We start from the raw sequence: 6,000 nt of genomic DNA, 5'->3' as shown, positions 1-6,000 counted from the left end.
GAGGGGAAAGGCAAGGGGGTCGCCGCCCGCCCCCCCTTTCCTTGTCATATTCGGACTCAAGGGTAGGGGCGAGCCTCTTGCCCTGGCCGGCCCCTCTCTCTCTCTCCACTAAGGCCCAAAAAGGCCCATTAGTTCCCGGGGGGTTCCGGTAACCCCTGGTACTCCAATAAATGTCCGAAACGTTCCGGAACCTTTCCGGTGTCCAAACATAGTCATCCAATATATCGATCTTTATGTCTCAACCATTTAGAGACTCCTCGTCATGTCCGTGATCTCATCCGGGACTCCGAACTACCTTCCGTACATCAAAACATATAAACTCATAATATAACCGTCATCTAACTTTAAGCGTGCGGACCCTATGGGTTCGAGAACTATGTAGACATGACCGAGACACGTCTCTGGTCAATAACCAATAGCGGAACCTGGATGCTCATATTGGCTCCTACATATTCTACGAAGATCTTTATCGGTCAAACCGCATAACAACATACGTTGTTCCCTTTGTCATCGGTATGTTACTTGCCCGTGATTCGATCTTCGGTATCTCAATACCTAGTTCAATCTCGTTACTGGCAAGTCTCTTTACTTGTTCTGTAATACATCATCCCACAACTAACTCATTAGTTACATTTCTTGCAAGGCTTATAGTGATGTGCATTACCGAGTGGGCCCAGAGATACCTCTCCGACTATCAGAGTGACAAATCCTAATCTCGAAATATGTAAAGCCAACAAGTACCTTTCGAGACACCTATAAAGCACCTTTATAATCACCCAGTTACTATGACGTTTGGTAGCACACAAAGTGTTCCTCCAGTAAACGTGAGTTGCATAATCTCATAGTCATAGGAACATGTATAAGTCTTGAAGAAAGCAATAGCAACAAACTAAACAATCAAGTGCTAAGCTAACGGAATGGGTCAAGTCAATCACATCATTCTCCTAATGATGTGATCCCGTTAATCAAATGATAACTCTTTGTCTATGGCTAGGAAACATAACCATCTTTGATTAACGAGCTAGTCAAGTAGAGGCATACTGGTGACTCTCTGTTTGTCTATGTATTCACACATGTATCATGTTTCCGGTTAATACAATTCTAGCATGAATAATAAACATTTATCATGATATAAGGAAATAAATAATAACTTTATTATTGCCTCTAGGGCATATTTCCTTCAGATGCCCAAGGCACCCCAAGGTAATATTCAAGGAAGACTCAAGCGCCTAAGCTTGGGGATTCCCCAGAAGGCATCCCCTCTTTCGTCTTCAAAATTATTGGTATACCTTACTCAGAGCTATATTTTTATTCATCACATGATATGTGTTTTTCTTGGAGCGTATTTTCAATTTTACTTGTTGTTTGAATAAAATCATTGGATCGGAAATCTTGAATGAAAAAAAGAATCCTCCCATGGCTAGTTAATTTTTTGACTACTCAGTGTCCTTCACTTATATCTTTTAGGAGTAGTTTGTCATTTACTCACGTGCTTCACATATATCCTATGAGAAAATGGTTGAATGAATTGAATATCATAAATCTGAATTTATATATGTTTCACATGCTTATACCATGGGGAGTAATGACTTCACACGGAATAAGTATATGTAGTAAACTTATTGGAAGTTAGCAAATGTAGAATTGGTCACTTGAACAATTCATGAAAGAATATTGAAGGAAGAGAGATTTCACATATAAATATACTATCTTGGACATATTTTGTAATTGTGAGAACTCATTAAAATATGACATGCTAAAAGGTTGATGTCGGGCAAGGAAGACAACGTAATGGGTATTTTTTTCTTATATCCGAAATAAAGTATATTGTCTTGGATCATCCAACATGTTGAGCTTGCTTTTCCCCATCATGCTAGCCAAATTCTTTGCACCAAGTAGAGATACTACTTGTGCTTCCAAACATTCCTTAAACAAGTTTTGCCATGAGAGTCCAACATACCTACTGTCATGGAACTGTCACGGCAGATGTCCTTAGTGTCAAGACTTAGTCGCGAGGCCAACGCATCTATGTGGTAGCTTGAGAGGGGTTGAGCGGGACGAGAGACGCGATGTTTTACCCAGGTTTGGCCCCTCACGGTGGAGGTAAAAGCCTACATCCTGCTTCATTGATATTGATGATGATGACCACGGTTACAAGAGTGCTCTATCTCAAGAGCTATTGTCTAAACCTAACTTGTCCAACTTGTGGAACTTGTCCATCTTCTGAATCTTGTCCCTTTTGGGGAGCCCTGCCCCTCCTTATATATGTTGGAGGGGCGGGTTACATGTAGAGTCCTATTAGGATTAGGACTAGTCTATCTCTAATACAAACCGGATACAAGTCCAGGTCTTAACTCCTTGTAAGATAAATGTTCCTCATGCCTTTCCTATTAAACCAGCCCACCATTAACATAAACCGGCCTGCTGGGCCTTGGGCCTTGTCATCCATCTGGAACACGCGCCGGGTCACCAATGAGTCTTTAGGCTCGTGAATCGTCATACCAGTGAACCGCCAGACACGTGAACCGCCAGACATGTAAACCGCCAATCACGTAAACCACCAATCCTCTGGCGGTTTACCAATGAAACGCCTAGTCCGGCCGGGTTATACGTCCGACCGGTTTACGCCGTGGGGTATATCCCCGACACCTACCTATGGATTGAGTAAGATCCTTCAAGTAAGTTGTCATCGGTGCATGCAATAAAAATTGTCCTCTAAATATGTATGATCTATTAATGTGGAGAAAATAATCGTTATACGATCTTGTGATGTGGAAGAAATAAAAGCGACGGACTGCATAATAAAGTTCCATCTCACAAGTGGCAATATAAAGTGACGTTCTTTTGCATTAAGATTTTGTGCATCCAACCATAAAAGCGCATGACAACCTCTGCTTCCCTCTGCGAAGGGCCTATCTTTTACTTTTATCTTCTACCCTTATGCAAGAGTCATGGTGATCTTCACCTTTCCTTTTTACATTTTATCCTTTGGCAAGCACTTGTGTTGGAAAGATCCTGATATATATATATATATCCAATTGGATGTAAGTTATCATGAACTATTATTGTTGACATTACCCTTGAGGTAAAAGGTTGGGAGGCGAATCTATAAGCCCCTATGTTTCTCTTTGTCCGGTTAAAACTTTGAACCCATAGATATCACGTGAGTTTTAGCAATTGTGAAAGATTAAATGATAGTTGAGTATGTGGAGTTTGCTAAATGAAAGCTCTGACATAGACCCTTCCTGAAAATAAAATGAATTGCAATTGTTTGATGACTAAGAATATAGTTTGTTAGTTTCAAGAAAGTTTATGATCTATACTTTAACATGTGAATAGCTTGTTACTTGATCATGAAAAGTTTTGTGAAGATGAGCTACTATTATGATATATAATGCTAGAAAAAGTGATTGGAACTATAATTGATGAAACTTATGCACTTGCTAGCATTCACACTTCATAAATTATTTATTTTATCATTTACCTACTCGAGGACGAGCAAGAATTAAGCTTGGGGATGCTGATACGTCTCCAACGTATCTATAATTTATGAAGTATTCATGCTATTATATTATCGACCTTGGATGTTTTATATGCATTTATATGCTATTTTATATGATTTTTGGGACTAACCTATTAACCTAGAGCCCAGTGCCAGTTTCTATTTTTTCCTAGTTTTTGAGTTGTGCAGAAAAGGAACACCAAACAGAGTCCAATTGACGTGCCCATTTTTGATGATTTTTTATGAACCAAAAGAAGACCCCGGAGTAAAAGAGTTGGGCCAGAAGAGTCCCGGGCCGTCCACGAGGGTGGGGGCCGCCCCCCCCCCCCCCCCTCACTACAAAAAAATACACTTCCGTGATGATATGTGTTTGTCATAGTAGGTCGCATTTTCTGTCATGCATGTACATGCATGACGATTTTATGACAAAATCAAGATAGTCATACTTGTGCTGTCGTAGAAGTGTTCCATTACATTACCAAAATTATCATTACGGAAGTGTCCACTTCCATGACGATAAATCCCGCGTCACAGAAGTGCTTTCGTCAAGGGTGATCGGCATGTGGCATCCACCGTAACGGAACGCTGTTAAGCTATCAGGTCGGGTTTTGGATCCGATAACCCGTTAACAGCCCCGACCAATGGGGATTTTCCACGTGTAAAATCATCATTGGCTGGAGGAAACACGTGTCGGCTCATCATTGGGACAGATGTCATCCACTCATTGGACAGAAGGTACCTATGATACGTCGACACGTGGCACGGCCCAACAGAGGCCCATTCCTGTGAATAGGCCAGCATGTTTGACTTGGTCAAAAGGTGGCGGGCCGGCCCATGTAAAGCATGTAAATGGCCTGTTCGCATATAGCCCATTTACAGCCCGCTAACCCAAGGCCCGTTACGCCCTATCCGAATTAGGCCTAGTAGCGTCATCTGGGCCACCCAATATGATTACAGCCCGTTTTCACTTCTGGCCCATGTATGGCCCATGACATCTTTCGGCCCATATGAGGCCCTATGTAACTCTTGGCCTATTAACGGCCCGTGGTGAAACTGGCTCATAATGAACAGTGTATCACTTTACACCCATTAACGGCCCGTGGTGAAACTGGCCCGTAATGAACAATGTATCACTTTCTACACATTAACGGCCCATTATTCCGTTGGGCCATTTCCAACCCATGTTATCTTTCGGCCTTCTCAGAGCCCATTTATTCTTGGGCTCATTTCCAGCATTCGTTTACTTACGGCCCGTTACTGTCATTTTCTGCTTGTGGGCCAAATTCAGCCCGTGGTTACAGTCGGTCCGTTTGTGGTCCGTTAATATGTTAGGCCGTTTTCGTAGCATCATCAAATACAGCCTATTAACGATGGCCCGTTATGGTCGGCCCATGAACGGACGATTCCAACTCTAGCCCGTTTACGGCCATAATGCGGCCTGTTATTGGCCCATGTTTGGCCAATTGATCATACTGCCCGTATAAGGCCCATTGATGATACGGCCCATAGAAGGCCCATTCTTTCTACGGCCCATAGAAGGCCCACTGTTTCTACGACCCGTAGAAGGCCCACTGTTTCTACGGCCCATAGGAGGCCTAGTGTCACTACAGTAAATATTATCCCATGGTTATTGTGGCCTAGTTTTAAAAAATAGGTTATTGCAGCCACTAGCAAACCGCGGAAAAAGAACTGCAATGACTACAAGCAAACAAATAAACAAGACAACAAGGAAATAAATAAGAAAGCAACTTACGCTAGGCTATCACGGCTATCACACATATTACATCCACTGGGCATCAAAGTTCGCCACCAGTGCAAATAGATGCGCCGACAAAAGAATATACAAAACAGAGAGAACTTCAGAAGGCACTAGGCCTGGCCAGGTCGGGCCCCCCCAAACAGCTGAAGAAGCTGAGTAGACCTCAATTGTGTCAATGATAGATGCATCAACACTAGATTTAAGGCATGATGGTGCGGACGGCGGTCCTCTGACATCTTCATTGCATCTTTGACTTCAAGTCGGAGCTGAGCTAAAGCAAGCCTTTCCGCTTTAAGTTGAGACTGAAGAAGTCGAACTGATTGAGGTAGCGACTGCACAAAGGTTGTCTCACACCTGCTGGTGAGTAGCTTCAACTCACTGTCTTCATCAAGACAGGACCTTGGGGTCATCTCGCTGTCCTCAAGATGGTTTGGCTCACTATCTTCCCTAAAGTTCTGCCTGGCGTAAGAGATACGAGTCTGAAAGAGAAACAAGGCGACACGTAAAAGGTTTCACAATGATATAAGCAAATAAATGGATCTATTCTGCATAAGGAACATGTTTTTACAACTACAATTTGAAACTGGTAGTTGTTGCAAACATCCAATCAGATGTAAATAGCAAAGCAAACAGCAGTGGAGGAAATGATGCCTATCCAAATCTATACTAGAACAAAGTTTGAAGGCTTGAGAAGGATGAACTTACATTACATGTTAACATGGGCTGGACAAAGCCCTTC

Source organism: Triticum urartu, chromosome 3A, assembly GCF_056163025.1.
Source record: "Triticum urartu cultivar PI428250 chromosome 3A, HENAU_Tu73, whole genome shotgun sequence".
Taxonomy (NCBI): Eukaryota; Viridiplantae; Streptophyta; class Magnoliopsida; order Poales; family Poaceae; genus Triticum; species Triticum urartu.
The sequence above is the reverse complement of the archived record's forward strand: the minus strand, read 5'-3'. Positions refer to the sequence as shown.